At 38.9% G+C, this 23,465-nt stretch overlaps 1 protein-coding gene and 1 long non-coding RNA gene across 2 annotated transcripts in view; one reads left to right on the top strand and one right to left on the bottom strand.

Moving 5' to 3' along the window:
- The window catches only part of LOC126260640 (uncharacterized), a 564,809-nt gene that overhangs the window by 103,432 nt on the left and 437,912 nt on the right, over positions 1 to 23,465 (top strand). The gene's annotated exons all lie outside the window — the stretch shown is intronic.
- LOC126260168 (uncharacterized) overlaps positions 9,063 to 23,465 on the bottom strand; it is a 56,506-nt gene continuing 42,103 nt past the window's right edge. The window contains exon 4 of the long non-coding RNA XR_007546618.1: positions 9,063 to 9,194. This is a non-coding gene — a long non-coding RNA (uncharacterized LOC126260168). The remainder of the gene's footprint in view (positions 9,195 to 23,465) is intronic.

Genomic DNA, 23,465 nt, shown 5'->3' with positions numbered 1-23,465 from the left:
AGATCCGGAGCTGATGCGCAGAACAGTCTGAATTATAGTGGGGAACTGTGTAGTCTCCACGTGACCCGTGTTTACATTTAGTGATTTTGCTCTTTCCTCTTCGTTTACTGCTCTCTTGTCAAATGAAAACAAAGCAGATTTCTGTGGCCAGGAGCTACTGAGTGAATTAAAATACATTCACATAATTATGGAAGGTTAAAGTATGTTATTAGTTTCAGATTTTATTTTATTTCCACCTTTCTGACAGTCAAGCATTAATCGCATTGCAGAACAATGAATTTATTTTTGTCAGTTTGCTAAATAAATTTGGCTTTTATTAATCTTTCCTGCTGAGGCAGTCAATGTTTTTGAAACTAAGTGTTTAATTCCACACTATTGGCTAATTTCAACTGCACACTGCATTTCAAGTGCATGTTTTCATCTTCTAGCACATATAGCATTATGCCATAATAAAGAACCAAACATGAGACAATACAGTACTGGTACTCCAAGAAAATTTACATCCCAAAAACCACAATGAAAAGCTTAATATCAGGTTGAGGCCTACTTCATTGGGAATCTTGACATACACATTTTAGTATGGTTCACGAAATTCCAATGCATTTAGAGTATACTCTGATGTCTTGTTTCTTTTATGACATAATGTAAGATCTTTTAATGTTTTACATGTATGAACATACGGGCTTACTGCATCATTGTAGCTGAGCAATTGCAGTGGCGCCTGTCATCTGGCGCTCTCTGACAACTACTGGAATGAACCTGTCCCTAACATGTTGTGGGAAAATATTGCGAATGGTGGTTTGAAAAGCGTCACTTTAAAAGTAAATTTCCTTTTATGCAAGTTGGACTATGTGCGAATGTACAATGAATTTCTTAAATCACAGAGCATTTGACTCTCATTTAAAAGTCAACTCTTTGGTGATGAGCCATTTAGAGGAATTTTGAACCCACAAAATCATACTTCTATGTCGTTATTATGAGTAAATTGATGTAATACTAAGGGATGCCCTCTCTCCTCTCTGGTAACTAATTTATTTGTGGAAAACTTCAAGCACAAGTCACTGGATTTGCCTAAAAATTTTGCTGGTACATTTATGTGATATATCCTAAAGTGTAACATGCACAAAAAAGATCAACATTATATATGAAAGCTTTGCTTTTCTAGTAGCAACAGTATGTATATTAATTTAAAACATTAACTTTTCCTGTTTGTGTATTCGCACTACAGTGAGGTTGCTATTGGCTGAGTACATCACGTGTCCTACGGTCTGAATATCCACTGTCATCGGCTGGCGAGATCACATGACATGAGTTATGACTGGCTTACGAAGCACATCACAATCTCAATTTCAATTTCAATGGTTCCGAAAGGAACATAAGGTGTTTGGTGGAATCAAATTTATACTTTTGTAATACGAAAATATGCAGCATACATGTTGCTGCCCATGAAAGATCTTTACAAAACATGTTTCTTTCCCTGAGTTTCGTTTTCTAAAGTGCTGGGAAATTCCACACCCATGTATAAAAACATAACCATTGAAGGGATTGACAAGTTTTACAATTCCGAGGGAAAATCCACTGTCATTTAACATGGAAAAAGTGAGTTTTCACCAGGGAGAAACTGTATTTTTAACCGGGAAATCCGGGAAAAATCGGGGATTTTTTTTTTTTTCCTTGTCCATGTATACACCCCGTTGCATGTTTTGAAGCAGCCCCTCCCCCATATTCTCCTGATTTGGTGCCTTCAGATTATCATCTTTAACCTCCGTGAAGGAACACACGAGTGATATCAAATTTTCAACCAAAGGGGGCAGTAACAGGTTCTGAAGTGGGGGGAAGGAGATGGAGGGAGAGTTCTTCCTAAGAGGGCATGGAGAAGCTCATGCAACAGCTCACCAATTGAATTGAATGGGATGGCAGTTGTGTAGAAAAATAGTCAATAAGTGTATCAACAATATTTTGCATTTTTTTTCCAAATACACTTTTTAAAGTATATCAGTATCTCGAAATTTTTTTTAAATACACTTCTGGAGAAAAGGAGGAGGAAGAAGAAGATGATGAAGAAGAAGAATCTAGTACACTTACTTTCTGAATATGCCTTGTATTATCCGAATATACCCGGTGTAGAAGTATGAAACTGGAATTTCCCTATAGCTGGTGCTAGCTGCCACTGTAGGGCCCATGAGACCATGCCTGCAGTGAAATCTGCTTCTTGTATCGGCTGCTGATGAATGTCAGCGCACAGTAACCCAAGTTCCATTCATCAATACCTGTTTCAAACCCATAAACATGCCAAGTTTTGTGCCTATGAACTACGATTTGCAGACAGCATTGGTTTTCTGTTATCATTTGAAGAAAACTGCTGCATAATGGCATTGAATGCTTGTCAAAGCTTTTGGCAAATGTGCTCTTGGGAAAACACAGTGTTTTGAGTGGTTCAAAAAATTTAAAAGTGTTGATTTTGACAGGAGAAACAACAAGCTTGGCAAACCACCAAAAATGCTTGAAGACAATGAATTGCAAGGCCCAACTGGATGAAGATGATACTCAAACTGAACAGGAACTCACAAAGTAATTGAATGTGATGCAGAAACCATTTCTCTTTGGTTTAAAGCTATAGGAAAGGTGCAGAAAGTGGGAAACTGGGTTCTGCATGAACTGAATGATAGACAGCAAGCAAATAGAAAGACCACTTGTGAAATGCTGATCGCCAGATACAAAAGAAAGTTGTTTCTCCATTGAATAGTGACAGGTGATGAAAAATGAATATATTTTGACAACCCTAATTGTTGTAAGTCATGATTGAATCCAGGCAAACCATTGACATCCACTGCAGGACCAAATCACTTTGAAAAGAAGACAATGCTCTGTGTTTGGTGGGATCAGAAGGGTGTTATGTATTACGAGCTGCTAAAACCTGGTGAAACTGCTAACGCTGATTGCTACCAACACCAAATGATCAACTAACTTGAGCATTACATGAAAAACTATCAGAATATGGAAAAAGGCAACACAGTCATATTGCTCCATGATAACACCCCATCACACACAGCAAAATTGGTCAGGGAAACGATCGAGGCATTCAGTTGGGAAATACTAGGGCATGTGGCTTATTCTCCAGGCTTGGCTCTGTCCATTTGTCAGGTTTGGATCACTGGGACACGCTCTCACTGAACAATGCTTCAGTTCATATGAAAATGTACGAAAATGGCTCACTGACTGGTTCACTTCAAAAGAAGAACTGTTTTTTTTTGGGCGTGGCATTCACAGCCTGCAAGAGAGGTGAGAGAAATGTATAAATAGCAATGCAAATTATTTTGAATAAAGTATTGTTTAACAGTTTCAAATAACAGATGTGTACTTATAGGAACTTAATTCCGGTTCCATACTTCTACACTTGGCACATTGCCTGACAAAAAAAGTGAAGCTCCCAGAAGTGGAAGAGGAGGTAAAAATTAAAATTCACAAGTTGAGAGACTATGTCATGTTATTACAGTGACTGCAAAACTGAGTCCAATTTATAAAGAATTTGGCACCGTGAGCCCACCGATCCATATTTTGTTGCAGCCCTCTGGCCTGGGTGCATTCACTGTTTTGGTTGGTAAGAGTGTCATAAAGCCTTTGTATCCTCTCCTGAGGCAAGCCAGCCCTCTACCGTTGTGACCGATTCATTATATCCTGGCTTTGGGGCAGAGTTGACATTTGAGCTGGTCCCACATGTCTTTCATCAAGGACAGATCTAGGGATTTTGCTTGCCATCAGTGCACTTCATTATACTGTCCCGTGAGAGGTAACACTTGAGGATGTCTGTGGTGTACTGTGCTGCTGTCAAACTTCCCTCATTCATTACCACCTGTGACTTCGTGTCATACCTGATGACTCCCCACACCATTACATCTGCATCTGCATCTCTCCAAAACATTACAAGAATGGGACCTCTCCCAAGATTGCCACCATTCTCACTGATGATAATCATTCAGGGTAGCATGGAACCATGATTCTTTGGTATACACAATGCTACACTATTTATCAGCAGTCCCTGCAACACCACTCTAAATGAGGTCATTTATGGTCTGGTTTTAGTGGCAGCCATTTAAGCTGTTGATAACCTCCAACTAATGGTGCAAGATGACACATAATGTTGCAAGCACAGGTGTGAAGGAGATACAGGTGCTCAGTGCACAATACAGTGATACTCCCTTGTGGTGGTCAGAAGCTGTTGACCTTGACAACAAGTATGCCTGCTCTCAAATTCTCATGCAGTCCAACATCAGGCCACTGTCACATGTGAATGCACCAAAAACCTGGAAATTGCACAATATGACCACCCAGCCAAACGGAGACACAAAATGATGCCCCATATAATTCTCCTTCAGACAAGTACCTAGCATCTCCCTAATCTTCACAGTCGTCACTCAACACCTGACTCTGTTAACACTTCCAATATACCCTTGCCTGTTACAGGGATTTACAGTCCTAATCATTTACGTACCCACCAATCGTGTGTATGTGTATGGAGTTGTACTGACATCCAGACACATCTTCTGGGTGTTTCACTTCTTTGTGGGACAGTGTATTCTCATGTGTGGTGGTTTTCATAGCATTGTTTGCTAAATGGAGGACAAATAAAGTTTTTACTTCATCACAAGTCATAGTATTGAATCACCTGATGTTTGTTTGTGTTTTGTTTTTATGAAGAGCATATTTATTTGAAGTTTCAGTAATAAGTTCATATAATTCATCTGGTATGTACCACATGACACACTTGTCAGGGGCAATATCAAAGGTTTCCTGCTCAGTTGTATGCCATATCTAAAGAAGTAATAGGGAAGTGGTGTTGCCTGGCTTTTTTCTGTAAGCTGATATTCTATGCCAAGATTTACTCTCTTACTTCATGATCATCATGTTCAACTTTTGTCATGTCTGGATAATTCTTCAACACACATGACACAAACCTTAAGTGGCTCTTATAGTCTTAGTGTTGTCTGTTTCATCTTAATCATTTGACAGATAATTCTAGTAGCTTCAGTATCATGTCTGCATTGCTAGGATCACTTCTGTGAGGGGTAGGTCCTATAGTGTGAATGAACTATGATAAATTTAGTCTTCTTTCAAGAAATTTTATAGAAAATTGCATTGTAACTACAATCAAGCTATAGATAACTTGAATTATTTCCAAGTATAATGCTGCCCAAATAATATTACATCACCTGACAACCATTATACAGTATGTTGTACACATTATTCAGGCACACTATCCAATGAAATACATTAGACAACTGTCCAAGTGAAGTATGTTTACCTACTCACAAAGAGCTCTTCTTGTGGGGCATCCACAACTGTACAAGTCCATTTTAAAAAGTGAAGAAACCACTGGACAGTTGGATAATCCACAATGTTTTATTATGTACACAATGATTTCAGAACACTTAGAAATGCCATCCTCTTGTGTAAAAAATAGAATCACTTAATCATCTGAGGTCATCCTCACCCCAATATCATCATGAAACTAAAGGCTCCATGTGAAAGAAGTAAAAAGGAACTTTAAGTTGTAACCTTCCCCTTACTAATTGGCCTATCCTGCTTGCAATATAAAATATGACCATGGATCATGTGTATGCCTAATGGATTTTTGCTAATTGGATAAGGCTATCTCTCCTGAAGAAGTAACACTAAAAGTAGGGGGAAAGTGTACAACTGACCTTCTGATGGAAAAGTCTACTAAAAAAATAAAAAGGAATTAAACCGAACAGGGCTATAATTTGGAAAAAATGAAAGTTATTTTGTGCATTCATTCAAGAACAACACTGGACAGAAAAGGGGTACTATGGTCATGCATCCAAAAGTTACACTAATGAATGAAAAAGGAAATAATTAATGGTCGCCAGCTCACTAGGGCAATTTACAGCCAAATTCCTTTACAAGATGATGAGAAAGAAAAGACATGTATTATTAAACACAGACATGGCAACTGAAGGCTGTCACATTGTCTCTTTTTTTTCTCTCTCTAGGCAATCAAGTAATGATTTGAAAATATGCACCTAAACTGTATGTTAGTATTGAACTTCGTTACATGAACAATGACTTTCAGTGACCTCGACATAAGGTCATCAAAGAAATTTAGAAAAAAAAGCAAGCACATTTTACTTTGCAGTTACTTAGTTTGCCAATTGGATTTCATATGCTTGTCTGAACAACTGAGCCTTTTTTACTGACTTGAACAGAATTAAATACTGGAATACATACCAAACCAAACAGTCAAGTGCTGCAAGCTATATGTAAAATAAATAAAACTTCTGCACTCTTAATTTGTGCATTTCTTTAGCATTGGATTTTTTCCAGTGATTGATTCTCAAACTTGAAAAATGAAACTGCTTTACTTTAGTCATATACTGAAGCCTCTATTGTACAACAGTTAACTGAAAGTAGACTGAGGCTAAAATTCTTAAAAGTGAAATTATTCATTAATAAACTGGCTGTAACTATTCAATTTGTTTCTTATGACACTCAGTTAGCATATAAGGAAAAAAAGGAATAAGGACCCTACTTAGTAACAATGTCTGAGGGCAAAGAGGACACAATCGCCCTGAGTTTAACTGATTATTGTTTAAATAAATTTTATCAATGAAACCACATTTAGTTGTGCTGCTGGGTTAGCCGTTAATAATTTCTACCAATTAACAGTCTTACTTCAGTGCTGTGCACACGACGAAACCCGGAGCCGACGACGAAACTGTGTTGCTGGAACTGCTGCTGTTGTTGAAGACTGTAGCATCTTGTGAACCATGGCTAATTGCAAGAATGGGCAATCATAATTAATACAGCCTCTTTTGCCCTTCCACTGTCCATACTCCTGTTACTAGACATCTGGCCGGTGTGCGTACATGATGCTGCTGAAAATAGTACTCTCTACTGTGAGAGCGTTAACACCCCGCTTCCACAAACTACAAGTGCTGGAACCCGTCTCCCTCTCTCTGTGCAGCAACTCCATACCGAAAGATTTTACAATGCACAAGCACTGCTATTATCATTGATAGTTGATGCAAATAACGATTTCTTTGGCTTTTTCACAGAGCTTACAAGTTTCACAGTAAGACACAGATAAATACAATGAAATGTCAATAGACTTCTACCTAAATTTACACATGCAGTGAAGCAATTTCCTTAGTTATTAAAAGAAAGCATTTAAATTACAAATATTTACATAAACTTCAGCAAAAAAAAAAAAAAAAAAATTAGATATCGGTAGCAGGTGCTATGTGTCCTGCATTTTCAGTGTTACAAAGTGTTCCAAAACCGGTTGTGTACCCAATAAAAGAGAGTGGATTAAGCAGCTGTCCTGCAGTTTCTCATTTTTCAAATTTACCTACTCAGTAGTGTAGTAGACACATGTACAAAATGTAGTTGTAAAAGTTTTTTCTTACAAAAAAAGTAAAATATAAACCCATATGTACCAAGAAGTTTCTTGCTTCTTTCTGTCATCTTCCCTTTAGATATATTTAATTTCATGTGGACACAGGACAGCACTTTCAGCATTGCAAAGAGAATCAGTAAGTTCTGACAATATTATGAGGGACATTTCATAAATAATGCACATTAATTTCTTTTTTACTTACATGTTTATTTTTTATTTTCTATTTGTTTATTTTTTAAATATCACTTCACAGTCCTTCAATATAGTCTACCTGCTTCTCTATGACTGAATCTCAACATCTTGGAAGCTCTATTATTTCATCCATGATGCCACTTCTGTTCATTTGTTGAATGGCTTGGGTAGTGGTGGTAGAAAGTTCTTCCAGAGAAAGATAATGATGTCAATGCATACGTTTTTTCAACTTTGGGAACACCGAAGTCTGGTGGACATGTGTCCAGGTTGCAGGGAAGATGTGGCAACACTTCCAATCCATATTCACGCAGTTTTTGGTCTACAGCATTGCCAATACGTGGGTAAGCATTGTCATGGAGAATGAGTGGCTCAGCCTTGAGCAACTGAGGTTGGGTTTTGTGCATTTTTCTGTGCAGGTTTTGTATTAAGTTACAATAATACACTGCTGTCAGGCTTGTTCCACGTGGGACTCTATCTGTTATGATGATTCCACGGTGATCGTAAACAAAATCATCATTTGCTTCCGTGTGTTGAATTTTTTTTGGACATGGAGAATTAAGTCCTCCAGTTATTGGACTGTGATTTCAATACCGGTTCAAGTCTCTAACTCACTTTTCACCAATAGTGACAATTCGACACAAGAATCCTTGGCCTTCATGGTCAAATCATTGTGTGAGCAAGATTGCAATGTCCAAGCATTTCTGCTTCTCTTCAGCAGTCAAACAGTGTGGGACTCATCCTGCAGAAATTCTTCTCTTCTTGAAATAATTTGTCAGAATATAGAATACTGATGTTGGGGGAATTCCCTTGGCTTCAGAAAGTTCCTCACAAACCACGCTACATTAACAAACACACATTATTTCTTTCAAAGTTCAGTTATTAACTATAGTGATAAGTTTTTCTCTACGAAACATTGTTAGCGCAGGTCTTCAGGTCAGCACCCACAGTTACACTGGCAAAGTTGATTGCTGTACTGTGGTATGAAATAAAAAGTTCACCTTTACATGAAATTGTGATGGTTCACAATTAATTAGTCCACTGAAGGTTATTTATCCTTCAATAGTTAATTTAAGTGAGTCCATTACATGATTTATTAAGTTTAACAATAGCTCACTCACATGACAATTACCTTCCACAGTACTTGTTGTCCACAACACAGTTCAATTACACTATTAATTAATTTAGATTACAGAATCCACTTGAAATCAATTAAACATTAGAGTTCTTGAGTTTGGCATTAGCTGGTGCATATAATTTTTGCATATAGAGAGTACATAACTGTGACGTGAGTCAACAACAAGAGCACATCTGACATAGATGTTAATTTGTTAGCTCTCAAACCATGGACTGTCAATTTTTGGTGATGTCCAAGTGCTTATACATAGGTGTAAGAACAAACTGTTATTTTGAAAATTACATAATGCTTTAAAATTTGATTAGGCTGGAATTAACTATTTTTGATGAACTAATAGAACTAATGTGATTTTTGGCTTTTATAAAACGTTGCTAGTTATAAATCTACAAAGTTACAGCAAACTATTATCTTTATGCAATGTCAGTCCTCTGGTTTATACGTATGAGTCCCATACTGCAAATTAGAGCAAAAAACATGAAATTATTAATTAATGAGTTAATCAATTCTGTATGTCATTTTGTATAGATAACTTAAAGTAACAAAAGTATGTGGCAAAGTGCACAATTTAACAGTGCTTCCCATGAAAATATGCAATAAAAAAGGGGCTGCTCATGAAATTCAAAGTTTAGTTACTGTTGAAGATAATTAGCTTTAGGTAACTTAAAATACATTACAGGAAAGTGGGAATGCTTAACTTTTGAATGGTGTAGATCACTTTTCCCAACTAACTTGATTAGCTCATGAAGTTTTGCATGTAGCAAACTGTATTATAGACATCAGTTATAGGTTTTAATTATGAGAGTAGTAATAACAACTAATTACATCAATGGAATCAGATCAGCAAAAATAATAATCTGAATAACAAATTCCACTGAAATCCAGTCTAAAGAAGATAAATATATATTGAAAATAAGACATAAATTAGAAAAAAATGTTTGTTTACAGGAGAAGGGAAACATAATAAACGGGAAAAATCCACTTGCTATATCACCTCCCAGCCTCAACCCCTTCCTCTCTTATACACTTTCATCCATGTCTGTTTTCTCTACTAATTGTGATACACATTGCATACAAATCTTGCAGTTGGTTGTCCCTGGCACCCCACTCGGCTTGTCACCCTAAGTGGTCACTACAAATTGTGATATGCTGTATAGAAATCTTATAGCTGTGGTGCCTCTGACACCCCACTCAGCTTGGTGCCCCAAGCAGCAGCTTGTCTCACTTGTGCCTTAAAGTGGCTCTGAATCTCCCCTGTCTTTGTTGCAGCTGTCATAATTCTTGCTCTGTACCCTTCTCCCCATATTCCCTTCTTACACATCTAGGTTTGCCACAATTCCGACAAACTACTTCTGATGAATTGTTCCTCAGGTGTCCTTCTCTACTACCTTCCTCCTCCTCCTTCTCCTCCTCCTCCTACTCACACTTCCTGCTCCTCCTGTCTCCCATCTAAATCTCTACTCTCCCAATCTCTTACTCTTACAAATTGGCTATCACTGTGCATATCCACAAATTCCACAGCCTGGCTCTCCAGAACTACCCTGTCTAATTGAGCCAACATTTTGCTCACCTGATAAGATACTGATCTCTGTGTACTCTCAGGGATTAGCCCCTGTAAAATATGGCTTACTACTTGCACCTTGATGTACGGAGGTTTCAAAGCCACCACTTTCCTTCTGACTCCCTCTATGCAATTTATTAATTTTCACAGCCAGACTGATGACAAACTAGCCCCTGCATTCCTTTAGGAGCAGTTACACTGAAAACCATTGATCAAAACCACTTCCAAGTATTATTTTCCTCTGTGGTGTGGCATCAAGTAAATTACCCTTCACATTTACCTCAGCTGGTCTTAAAGCATCTAAATCACCCAGTTCCATGGTCTGTGCTCTATTCTGAAACTCATCATAAAAAACAAAAATTCAGCTATATGATCCACTGAATTCAATGATGAAAGACAACACTGATTCAAAAAATCCTGTGGTTCTGCAACTCTGTGAATAGAGTATCAATGATTGTTTGCCAAGCCTCTCTATGATGAACACTCTGATTACCTTCACAACCAAAATTACTCATTTTTTTATTATGGGTCTGAAGCCATTCATTAGTAGTGTTGCTATAGGTTTCTAAACATTGTTCCTGATTCTTGTTCACATCCACTAGGTCACTCATTCTGTTGACATAGTGATCCAAATGGGCCTGAAATCTTCATACTCAATTGAGAGTGCAATTATCCTCACATTCCAAGACCTGTAATATTTCTTTAAATGTGGCACGAATTGAGACAACAGTCAGACTTAGCTCACTGTTGAACAACCTGCAAATAACTGTTGTTGCATACTTGTTCCATAGCTCCTGGACAGTACCTTTAGGATCTACCTGTCTCCTACATAATTCATGCGTTAGTTCCCCTCTTCTCAGGAAAGTTGGATCCCTTACATTGCTAGGCACACTCAAAAATGCCTCAGACATAAAGTACTCAGGTTCTTCAAAGACGATGAATTTTCTTGGCTGTGCCCAGGCAAAAATGATTACATAGGAGTAAGAGTGGATGGTGAAAAGTTCATAAGCAGAAATGGCTCCTACTATGTAACATGAAAGAAATGTTCATAGCTTACTGTAAGCATATGGCAGTGAATCGGGCTTCTCAAAATTTTGTGAACTCAGTCCAAAGTGATGTATTGCATGCACTTGAAACAATCTTGCAGATGGTTAAGTGATCATTTTGATGGATTTTGTCGAAAACTACCCATTTGTCATTCAAGATGCTGTTCAAGGGTTTCAATGGCAAACCAGCCAAACATATTACACCCCCTTGTGATTTACTTTGGTGGTAAAGCTCTACAGAATATCAGTGTCTGTATCATTAGTGCCTCCATCATGATGGCACTGCAGCTCATGCATTGATAATTTGAGGATAAAAATAAGAGACATCAAGTGCAATTTCTGGGACAAGAGAAAATCACCAGTTCAAGCTCATTGGTTTAACCAAAAACAGAGTAAGCAGTGTTTCCAAGGATGCTGTAGCATTCACAGTTAAAGCATTTCAAACAGATGAAATATTCCAGCTGTTTCAACTATAATGTTTCAATGTGGGCAATATGTAGCTTGTGTGTATAAAAATGCTTGGTGGGTGCAAAATGTGTCTGAAGTTTCATAAGAACAAAATGATAGCTCAGTTAGCATTATGCATGCTCATGGTTGTGGTGTTCCAATGTTATTGATTAATGATGTAACATTTGCTCAGGATCTACGATTGCCTTTTATTGATTTGCTCACCAGACCATTTCTTCACGTTTACCAATATCTCTAGGTTGGACTTTGTGTCTCAAAGTGCTGCACTTATTGCTGGAAGTAAAGAATACAATCCACTGTTCAAATTCTTTAAATAAATATGACGTAACGTGATGTATATTGCACTCTCCTTTTACAATGACAGTTCATTACATGCTTGTTACTTGGAATGCCACAAATACATCAGTTAGGACAATGTCAATAAACTGACAGTTTTGGCTAGCAGCATCAAATTGAATCTGATAGATAAGTTTTGGTCTTGTTCCTGTGACTTCACTGGAATTGCCATTGTCATTCTTCTTCTGTGGCATGCACCACATCTCCAAGGCAGGACCCAACAACATGGAATAAACTGCCCAAACAGTAGTTACTGCGAAACATAATGACATTGCTATCATCATCCAGCTTGCAGATATGATGCAATTCTTAACTCCGAAATACATACACATAAAGAAAACAAACTTCCTATCACTATACTACATTACACTTATTACTTAAGTAAAACTTATATGGTGGCCATGACCATTCATCAGTTCAGTTGATGCAGTGCAATACATCACTTCACCAAGTGATACATTACACTACATGGTCCTGCCCATTGCTTCAGCTGGCCATCTAGTAAAGATACACTCCTGGAAATTGAAATAAGAACACCGTGAATTCATTGTCCCAGGAAGGGGAAACTTTATTGACACATTCCTGGGGTCAGATACATCACATGATCACACTGACAGAACCACAGGCACATAGACACAGGCAACAGAGCATGCACAATGTCGGCACTAGTACAGTGTATATCCACCTTTCGCAGCAATGCAGGCTGCTATTCTCCCATGGAGACGATCGTAGAGATGCTGGATGTAGTCCTGTGGAACGGCTTGCCATGCCATTTCCACCTGGCGCCTCAGTTGGACCAGCGTTCGTGCTGGACGTGCAGACCGCGTGAGACGACGCTTCATCCAGTCCCAAACATGCTCAATGGGGGACAGATCTGGAGATCTTGCTGGCCAGGGTAGTTGACTTACACCTTCTAGAGCACGTTGGGTGGCACGGGATACATGCGGACGTGCATTGTCCTGTTGGAACAGCAAGTTCCCTTGCCGATCTAGGAATGGTAGAACGATGGGTTCGATGACGGTTTGGATGTACCATGCACTATTCAGTGTCCCCTCGACGATCACCAGTGGTGTACGGCCAGTGTAGGAGATCGCTCCCCACACCATGATGCCGGGTGTTGGCCCTGTGTGCCTCGGTCGTATGCAGTCCTGATTGTGGCGCTCACCTGCACGGCGCCAAACATGCATACGACCATCATTGGCACCAAGGCAGAAGCGACTCTCATCGCTGAAGACAACACGTCTCCATTCGTCCCTCCATTCACGCCTGTCGCGACACCACTGGAGGCGGGCTGCACGATGTTGGGGCGTGAGCGGAAGATGGCCTAACGGTGGTCGGGACCGTAGCCCAGCTTCATGGAGACGGTTGCGAATGGTCCTCGCCGATACCCCAGGAGCAACAGTGTCCCTAATTTGCTGGGAAGTGGCGGTGCGGTCCCCTACGGCACTGCTTAGGATCCTACGGTCTTGGCGTGCATCCGTGCGTCGCTGCGGTCCGGTCCCAGGTCGATGGGCACGTGCACCTTCCGCCGACCACTGGCGACAACATCGATGTACTGTGGAGACCTCATGCCCCATGTGTTGAGCAATTCGGCGGTACGTCCACCCGGCCTCCCGCATGCCCACTATACACCCTCGCTCAAAGTCCGTCAACTGCACATACGGTTCACGTCCACGCTGTCGCGGCATGCTACCAGTGTTAAAGACTGCGATGGAGCTCCGTATGCCACGGCAAACTGGCTGACACTGACGGCAGCGGTGCACAAATGCTGCGCTGCTAGCGCCATTCAACGGCCAACACCGCAGTTCCTGGTGTGTCCGCTGTGCCGTGCGTGTGATCATTGCTTGTACAGCCCTCTCGCAGTGTCCGGAGCAAGTATGGTGGGTCTGACACACCGGTGTCAATGTGTTCTTTTTTCCATTTCCAGGAGTGTACTTGCTGGATTCCTGAACAATGAAAATTTAAAATCATAAAAGCACTATCAACAACATCAGGAAGGCAATATATTTACTGAGAATATGGAAGCAGTATCAGCAGTTTATTCAGTCTGAAGTGGAAAAGAATTATTCCTGTTGTACAGTTTGACATTCTAACTTTGTCGAGTTTCATTTTTTTATTGCTGATTAATGCTTGAAGTTAATTTTTACATAACTACATTTTTATTTTTATGGGCACAAAAGCAGCATTCACTGATTTTTACTTTCTGTTTACTAACTAATGTCACATTCCAGCATATAGAACGTGTATGAAAGGTAATAACTTTGAAACATGTTTTCAGCCATAACTGGGCGTGGCCCAAAAGTTGAACTGTATACCTTCTGAAGCTTAATGAATACTCTTTCTAGACACAGCAAGATAAAAAAGATAAAGAACATACCCTGACATACTGGCCCTCCAAAACTACCCAAAATTTGGCAACAGAAAATTTTCTGTCCAATTTTCAGGAGGATACATTTTGCTATAGGACAGAGGCTGTTGTACAAAGACCTCAAGAAGACAACACAACTGTGTATCATATTACCAATTCTTGGCTGAATCCATCCCGAAAATTACAATTTATGGTTGATCACAGATGTGCTCTCCAAGTTGCACAATGAATTTTCTTCCAACTTTGAAGGATTACAGCTGTCATTAAATGTATTTGACAATCCAATCAGCAATATATTCTTATTAGACACAAAAAATTATTTAAGTATGCAGAAATATGGGCTTTCATAATAGTTATCTAAAGTTGGTACTTAGGCATGCACATAGCTGGTGCAAATTTGGGACCCCTATCTAAACTTTGTACATGTGTGTCCAATACTTTGTTGAACCAGCTCAAAAACTTTCATTGGGTTGTGAATGGTCAGGCAGAAATCATGTCAGGCTGGACCACTTGCCATAGGATGACCAAAAGCTATATAGCTAGAATAACTTTTTTTCTAGGAAAGTCTTTAAAACAGATGCACTGTGCCACTACATTATATCAGCTGAAGAAATAGTGAATGTGTGCTCAGCAGGCACAATGCATTGGCACAGAGACAGAGAAAAAGAGAGCATGCTTTATTTGAATTGCAAACTGTTTGTGACAAGTAAAACATGTAAGTTTCCTGCACACAGTGATTATCAACACACATAATTTGAGTACAAGCTCCAAACATATCATGATTCTATTTTTGTCTGCCTTGTGATCATTAATTAAGGGAAGCAATAAGTTATATGTAAATCTTCAGTGACATTGACACCAATCCTCCTCCCCCCACAAAAATGCAATGTTACTGTTTTAAGTATTCTGTTCCAGCACATAGTACTCTCTAGTAAACAAATATGTACAATGAGACTGTGAAAATTGTTTTGAGATGTCCAAATTCTTTAGTTGTGGTGAAAGGTGAAAACTGAAAGACTGATAGCTTCAGGTGTCCAGTCATCTCCCCATTCAGACCTGTGAGAGAAAAATGTTGCCTCCATAACAACAAGTGCATGTTATTCATGCAACTCTGCATACATAGTGCAGAGGATGGCACATAGTTTAGCATCATCGCAGATTTGGACACTAATATTGAGATGAAAGCAACTGCTATGGCCATCCAAAGTTGCAGAGTTTCACAGCAGCATCTGTTAGCAAGACTGTCTAGCTCCATAGTGAATGATGTGGCATGTGCTTTCCTCGGGCAGTTGTGTTGATGTATCCAAATCTTTCTGGTCAGTGACATTACTGTTTGTGATCAGTGCCATTCTTGGTCTCACATTTTTCTCTCTGTTTGCTATTCAGGTTTTGCTCAAACACAGTTGGTGATCCTGGGCTTCACATTTCAATACCTCTAGGTTTATCCTTTCAGACATGTGTATGATTAACCATTGTCTGCTTGGTCCTTTGGCCACTAGCCATTTATCAGAGAAACTGCCTAGTGGCACTCCCCTCACCTAAGTAGTGTATTACAGAGGTGGCAACGAGGCTGTCTCTCATGGGCTAAATATCTCATCACATCATCATCATCATCATCATCATCATCATTTAAGACTGATTATGCCTTTCAGCGTTCAGTCTGGAGCATACCCCCTTATAAAATTCCTCCACGATCCCCTATTCATTGCTAACATTGGTGCCTCTTCTGATGTTAAACCTATTACTTCAAAATCATTCTTAACCGAATCCAGGTACCTTCTCCTTGGTCTGCCCCGACTCCTCCTACCCTCTACTGCTGAACCCATGAGTCTCTTGGGTAACCTTGCTTCTCTAATGCGTGTAACATGCCCCACCATCTAAGCCTGTTCGCCCTGACTGCTACATCTATAGAGTTCATTACCAGTTTTTCTTTGATTTTCTCATTGTGGACACCCTCCTGCCATTGTTCCCATCTACTAGTACCTGCAATCATCCTAGCTACTTTCATATTCGTCACCTCAACCTTGTTGATAAGGTAACCTGAATCCACCCAGCTTTCGTTCCCATACAACAAAGTTGGTCGAAAGATTGAACAGTGCACAGATAACTTAGTCTTGGTACTGACTTCCTTCTTGCAGAAGAGAGTAGGTCATAGCTGAGCACTCACTGCATTAGCTTTGCTACACCTCGCTTCCAGTTCTTTCACTATGTTGCCATCCTGTGAGAATATGCATCCTAAGTACCTGAAACCGTCTACCTGTTCTAACTTTGTTCCTCCTATTTGGCACTCAATCAGTTTATATTTATCTCATCACAAAATACCAATAATTTCTGGGAACTTTGGCAGTGTCAAATAATGCAGAAGGAACAGATATAGTGGCGACAACTGCAGCATGAGCAGATGCAGGAGATGATCAAACATTGTGGAGCTGATCTGAAACTTGAGCAGTCTGTGGGTTGAACAACTGTGGGGCAGTCTTCACCCTAGTTAATGATCAGTCTTATGCAGCCCAGAGAGTGGATATGCATGGCCTAACCCATAAATGGAAATTTTAATGAACAAACTTCAGTGTCTTGTACACAGATTCTTAAATTGTAGATGTCTAGTATGGAGATTTGGAATAGTCTGACCTCACCTTAAGCACAATCACAATTACTGCCAACCTGTTTGAGATGTCAGAAGCAGCTCAAAATGCACTTTCCAATAGTTGGCACATAGTTCAGCTCTCTACCATGTGCTGATATTTCCTGAGCTGGTACTCAAGATGTGCACCCTGTGCAAAGAAATGTTTCTTACTTCCAAGCAGATTTCAATGGATGTAGTAAGAAAATGCTACCTAGTCAGGTATCTTGATGTAGATCAAGGAGTGTTCCCCCTCTGCATTGGATTCACCCCCACTGATGCTTATTTAAGCCATTATCCAGACTGTTGGACATGCCACAAGAGTCACCAGTGGCTGCACCTTTTTGATACATATTATGCCTGTCGCAATCAAGGTGACAGGGCAGGAAAACAGTACTGTGTACTGATGCACCAGTATTCACCAATAACTGTGGGCAGCAGAACATGACCAAGCATCAATGTTCACTTTAAGTCCAGTCCTGGCAGAACCCGTCCATGTGCCTAATAAATTCCTGTTTGAGTTGTGCATCGGTGGTATTTATACTTCATTCCACATGGATACTGGGGCAGTAATTTGTCTGATTAATGAAGAAACCTAGCAGTATTTAGGATCCCCTCTCTGCAGGCACTGCAGTGGCAGGTTGTTTTATAAAATTGTCTATTGGCTTAAGAACTGCCTCAGGGTCTTTCGTTGACATATGTTTGATGATTTTTCTGATATTTTGCCAGAACAAGTGGCTGCCATTCTCAAAGTTTCACCCTACATTGCTGATAGTTGACTAGAGTCAAACTCACAGTTGCAGCTTATATATATGGCACACCAATGTCCAAGAGCTTTTCTGTGGCCATTATCACAGAGGTTCTCCTCTTGCTACCTGCAATGATCATTCACTGCAACATGGGGATCCAGGATCCATTCAAATTGAGGCTTTCTTCTTGCCTGTTGAAACTGTCATCATGTTTGTGTAAATCTATATCTTCCCTGAACAAGCTGGTGCGACAACTCGTTTCTTCACCAAGAACTTCCATGTTCACAAATTATACTATGTGGTTGGTCTTCCACAGTGTGTGCACTGCCACGGCTGATTTTTCGTCCTGGCCCAACCAGCAGTGCCACTCATGTTCAGTGATCCTATTGTTGACCGATCATCCAGTTATTCCAACATAGACTTTTCTGCCTGTACATGGTATGGAGTATATTCCTGACATTGCAAGTGGGTTTCTTTTCTCCTTTGGTGATCTAAGACACTCTTTGATCTTCTTGGATAAGGGAAATGCGACCATCACAATGAAAACTGAAAATTACAAGCAGAAGATCCAAGACCTATTAGATTCAATGTGCACCAAAAACTAAGTGGAGATCTGATGTAGCGGATCACACAGAATAAGAATCAGTTAACCAAGGCGTCATCTCTCTCAGTAGACAATAAGAGGAACCTCCAGAACACAGAAGCACTACCACCTCGGCTGTATGGATTACCAAAGATTCATAAGAATAATGTTCCATTAAGACTGACTGTTAGTGCTCCTGGTTCACCAATGTATAAACCTGCAAAACACTTGGCCTTTTTGCTCCAGCCGCATGTGTGAGAGATTGATATATACATAAAGGACTCGGGATATTTCATTGAGTCAGCTTTGATGTTGCTTGTTTACCGAAGTGCCACTCTGTTGTTCTGTGGAGTATATTGGATCCATTTTCCAGCAATACATTACCAAGCTCTTTCAAGCATGTATCACCATGACATTATTACCAACTGTGGCAGCAGTTGATGACTGAACCAGCACAGGTCTGGCAACTCATGGAATTTGAGTCACTTACTGTGATGTTACAATCACTGACAGTCTCAGTGCCTCAGCAGCAACTCCAGCCTCAACTGAACTAGACGGAAAATGAATAAGATGCCAAAGGGAGGAAAACTTTGAAAATTAAAATGCTGTTGGGGCCACTGCCAGAGCACAATGCTCCCCATTGCCCCAGTAGCTAAAACACAGGTCTGGTCACTTCCAGCCACATTAAAGTGGTGAGGAATTTAATATCTTCACTGAATTTGGACATTGATATACAGATGAATATACCAGCATTGGCTCTTCAGAGATTTATGATGTCATGGTCACTCACAGGTCTGTTGGTAAGACTTTCTGGTGGCATAGACCACTAGGAAAGTGTGGGTGCATTCATCAGCCAGTTGTGTTGATGTATCCAAAGCCTTTTGGTTGCTGACATTACTATGTACACAGTAACATGCTTGTGCTCAGTTATTTCTCTTGGTTTGCTATTTGTTTGTACACTGCTAATGATTCTGAGCTTCATGTTTGAATTCCTCTTGGTTTTTTCTTTTTTTATTTGTGTATAATTGGCTGCCATCCACTCAATTGTTTCAGCCACTTGCAGTTTTCCAGTGAAACTGCCTAGTGGCACTCACCACATATGGATACCACATTGGGAAACATAATGTGTCTGTATCATTGTATCCCCTTCATGTTCTTTTCACTGTTGGTTCTTGGAGGAAGAGATTGTCAGTACCCTTCTGCATAGTCCAGAATTTATCTAATAATCCGGTTGTGAGAAGTTTTTTTTAAGAAACCTCTTAGGTGCATGAATTACTCTTCCCTATAATCCTTCCAATAAATCAGATTGGCATTTGCCTTCCCAGTGGCTGGACCTGTGTTCATTAAATAATAATAATAATAATAATAGCTTTATTCAACATCAAATGGTACACTGCACATGTACAAAGAAACAGTAATGATTAAAGTTATTTGTACAATACACAAGACACATTCTTCTGAATACGTCATTAATTTACAACAAAATTACAATAAGATGTTTACTGATTTCTATTCACATAATTTCACAGAGCATTTGTTGTTCTTCATATAAGTATGGTACTCTTCTAATGTGTAGCAAGGGTGTTTTACTAAAAATTTCTTAAGCTGATGTTTCAGTTTAATTGTAGGAAGAGCCATGACTGCACTAGGCAGTGCATTAGCTAATTTTATACCTGTGTACTGAGGCCACTTTTTGTAAAGTGCTGTTCTGTGGCTGCCAATGTAAAATCTTTCTTTATTTCTAGTATTGTACTGGTGGAAATCTGAATAAGTGTTTGGGTGCAGTCTTTTAACAAGCAATATGGCTTTTAGAATGTATGTGTTTATAACAGTTAACACCTCTGTTTTTGGAAACAAGTTGTGACAAGATTCTCTATATTTTGCTCCACTGATTATTCTCACACCCCTTTTTTGAAGAATGAGTAGCTTATATAGATTAGCTTTGGTTGTTGCCCCCCAAATTTTAATACCGTAGTTCAAGTGAGAGGAGAAAAGAGCATGGTATGCAGTCTTTAGGACTACGGTGTCTCTACAGAACTTGCTACTAGTACTGATTGCAAATATATTTTTTGACAACTTAGTTGCTAGGGAGTCAATATGTGTGTCCCATTTCAGGTTGATTTGGATTGTTATGCCAAGGAATTTTACACTAGACTCTTTCTTTACCAATTCGTTGCCCATGTATAATTTAATTTCATTATTCAAACTACTTTTGTTAAACTCCATCAAACATGTTTTACTGGTGCTTACATTTAAGTGGCTTTCATTAAAAAACTGAACAATTTCGTTTGTCACATTGTTACCCTCGGCCTCTAGTTCATTACATGATTCCTTTTTACATACAATGGACGTGTCATCGGCATACAGAACAATTTTGGAATTTATAGTACAGTATTTAATATCATTTACATAGATCAAGAACAGAAGGGGGGCCAACACTGAGTCCTGGGGCACACCATATTTTATGTAAGTGATCTCTGATTTGTAGACACCACTTTCCGTTTTAAGTATAACAAACTGTTTTCTGTTGCTCATATAACACTTTATTAGGCCATAAGCAGCGCCTCTAATACCCATGTTCCATGGCTTGTCTAATAGGATGTCAAAGTTCACACAATCAAAGGCTTTTTCCAGGTTTAGGTATACACCTGCCACATGTTCCTTGCTTTCGAAACCCCCTAACACCTCTTCAATTAGTTGAGCAGCTGCAGTGCTAGTTGATTTACCTGTTAGGAATCCATTTTGATTTTCAAACATCAGGTTGAGTTTGTTAAGAAAGTTTATAATCCTGTTGTATATAACTTTCTCAACTATGTTGGAAAAGACAGGAAGGATTGAGACTGGTCTGTAGTTTTCTGTTTTGTTGTTGTCACCATTTTAGTCTGTCTGGAAAGGTGCCTGATTCTATTATATTGTTGACTGCTGCAGACAGAGGTACAGAGACATTTTGGCTACAGGCTTTTAAAACATTAGTATTTAGGCCATCATGCCCAGCTGAATTAGAAGGTTTTAGAGAGCTAATGATGCCCATTATTTCTGCACAGTTTGTGGGGGCTAGATATATACTATGGTCACATGTATTACCTTTAAAGCTGTAGTGCTGTAGTGAGCATTCCACATGAAATAATAATGCATAATAACTTGTAGATACTTGCGTATTGTGACTGATCACTAATTGTTCATTGAAATGTTATTAATACAGATACTTTCATCTATTTATGTGCATTACATTACTTTTTGGCACTGAGGGTAAACTAACAGTCTTCACATCAGGCAGTGATCATCTGAATGTGTCACTGAAGTTTGTAATAAGTTGCTAATTGTGCCACCAGGCTAACAGAAATATGTAAATTATCTGCAAGATGATTTATATATATTGTGAACAGTAGTGCCAGTGGTGGCCTCATTAGACTATCTTGATCATAACAGATGTTACTTTTGCTTCTGACTGTCTTTCCTCTTAAGAACAACATACTGATCTATGTTTGTGTTGATCTAATCGTGTATCTGCTCAAATATTTTACACACACATACACAGTTCCACCACATATTTCCTGCAGACCCATAAGACCCATGCATTCACTGTGCATTTGCTCTAACATGAGATCTAGCCCCTCCAAATGCAAATTTATTTCCAGTTCATCACATAATTCAAACCACTGTGCAGACATGGTATTAAATTTTTTTCCAGAAAAGAATCCTTAATGTCAAGCACAGACTGACTGCAAACCTTTTGATTATTCTACTGCCTGCCAAACTGAGTTACCAAATTAGACCTTTTTCCTAAGAACTGATAAGGCACTGATTTACCATAGAAGTTAATGATCCATTATATTTGCCACACAAACTATTAATTGTTGTGAGATAAGGTCAAAAATATAGAAGTTAAAAACTGTTGTCTCCTGTTTATGTACAAATAAAATGAAAAATGTATTTGTGATTAGTGAGCAGTTTTATTACACATTCTTCTTTGCTCTTTTTCTAGCATTTAAAAAGTCTGATGCAGTTCCAACTTTATTATTTTAGTCATAGCTGTAATTTTTCAGCAATTATAGTATAAATTTCTGCACAGAATTCAACTGTCAGTTGCAAATAACAAATGACTGAATTCTACTCTGAAATTCCATCTTTGTAAAAATGTGGAAAACTTTATTTTTGTTTTCCAGGATGCTGCTGAAGTCAGATCAATTTCCTTCAAAGCTGCTGATCTTGAAGAACATTGATTTTGATAACTTCCAGAATGGACATCATATATTCATATTTCACATGAAAACAGATGAAATGTTTAAATCAAGGTCCATTCCTAAAGTTGATGAAATGCAGGTATAAACAAATGGCATGATGTGGCCAATCTGCAGTTAAGTCTAAAGTATGAAAACATCCATGTACTGTGAAGAAGGATTGATTAATTTATAAAAAAATTAAAAGCATTTTGTAACTATTTTTTTTATATATTATAAAAAATTTAAATCGATTAATGTAAAAGGTAGAAAAAAATAATAAAGGAAGAATTAAATTAATATTTATTTATAAATATATTAATGAAATAAATTTCCTTGTTGCTTCCATTCAGTGTTTTTTGTATGTAATTTTGTTAAACAAAATAAAGAGTGAGAACTCTTCCATTAACACGTCTGCCAGCAAGTGTTAATCCTACACATTCACTGAAAACTAATATCTTATTTACAATATATGCAGTGTGTACTGTCAAATTTTACACACAATTATACACTACTGGCCATTAAAATTGCTACACAATGAAGAAGACGTGCTACAGACGCGAAATTTGACCGACAGGAAGAAGATGCTGCGATATGCAAATGATTAGCCTTTCAGAGCATTCACACAAGGCTGGCTCCGGTGGTGACACCTACAACGTGCTGACATGAGGAAAGTTTCCAACCGAAGTTTCCATCCGATTTCTCATACACAAACAGCAGTTGACCGGCGTTGCCTGGTGAAACGTTGTTGTGATGCCTCATGTAAGGTGGAG

Source organism: Schistocerca nitens, chromosome 5, assembly GCF_023898315.1.
Source record: "Schistocerca nitens isolate TAMUIC-IGC-003100 chromosome 5, iqSchNite1.1, whole genome shotgun sequence".
NCBI classification, from domain to species: domain Eukaryota; kingdom Metazoa; phylum Arthropoda; class Insecta; order Orthoptera; family Acrididae; genus Schistocerca; species Schistocerca nitens.
The sequence above is the reverse complement of the archived record's forward strand: the minus strand, read 5'-3'. Positions and strand labels throughout refer to the sequence as shown.